This window comes from Notothenia coriiceps, unplaced genomic scaffold, assembly GCF_000735185.1.
Source record: "Notothenia coriiceps isolate Sejong01 unplaced genomic scaffold, NC01 NC01_scaffold00026424, whole genome shotgun sequence".
Lineage (NCBI taxonomy): Eukaryota > Metazoa > Chordata > Actinopteri > Perciformes > Nototheniidae > Notothenia > Notothenia coriiceps.
Window position 1 is genome coordinate 2,189,548 of NW_011359125.1, and position 1,154 is coordinate 2,190,701.

Below are 1,154 nucleotides of genomic sequence, written 5' to 3' on the forward strand. Positions count from 1 at the left end.
CAAACAGCCCTGCGGTCATTTTAACTTTAAAAATATCCAATTTTTGTAGGGATTCAGATCTACGATTACGACATCACCAGTGAATAACAGCTTGAAGCCAACCTCGCTCAACCAAATGGAATTTTCGCCCCCATCCCTTTTCTGAATATTTGACTTTGCCCGCTTATGGCTCAAGCTAGTTTGTCAGACTTAGAGATTTGAGTCAAATATCAGCCAATGACTTTTCGGCCGCCTTTCATCCCTGCCCTTTGATTTCCAATAAAATAATGAATTGTTCAGTTTTCTGCTCACTTCAAAGCCCTTATTTTAAGTTATTAAAAGAAAGTGGGCTCATAATACCTGTGTGTCATTAAGAAACGTCTGATCAAACATCTCTTCTTTTAGCTTTCAAACATCTATCCTCGAGGTATTAAGTATTGATGGATTGGTTGAATCCGTTGGAGGAACCTAGCATATACAATTTTTATCAAATGTACTTTTTTTCCCCNCGGCCGCCTTTCATCCCTGCCCTTTGATTTCCAATAAAATAATGAATTGTTCAGTTTTCTGCTCACTTCAAAGCCCTTATTTTGAGTTTTGGTTTGCTGCGTGCCTACAGAGCTGTCTCTGAGTTATTAGAACACTCTCAAAGCCTGGAGCTATCTGGCAGAATTTCACAGGAACATCGCAAAAAAATATCTATATCCAAAGTTATTAAAAGAAAGTGGGCTCATAATACCCGTGTGTCATTAAGAAACGTCTGATCAAACATCTCTTCTTTTAGCTTTCAAACATCTATCCTCGAGGTATTAAGTATTGATGGATTGGTTGAATCCGTTGGAGGAACCTAGCATATACAATTTTTATCAAATGTACTTTTTTTCCCCGTTATATAGGAGTGCCTCTTATGGCCAGTGTACCATATGCAGTGTCCATGCTGCTACTGCTGGCGCTCTATTCTCGGGGGGTGTACGCTGCTCCGGCCCTCCACCTGTGCGGCTCCCACCTGGTGGACGCCCTCTACTTCGTATGTGGGGAGCTGGGCTTTTTCTACAGTCCAAACAGACCTCATAAGCGAGATCTGGATGACATGCTCGGTAAGGCCAAGAACCTTTTTCACCAAGGGCCACATACAGAAAAATATACGAAGGGCTGGGCCGCTCACTAGAGATGAG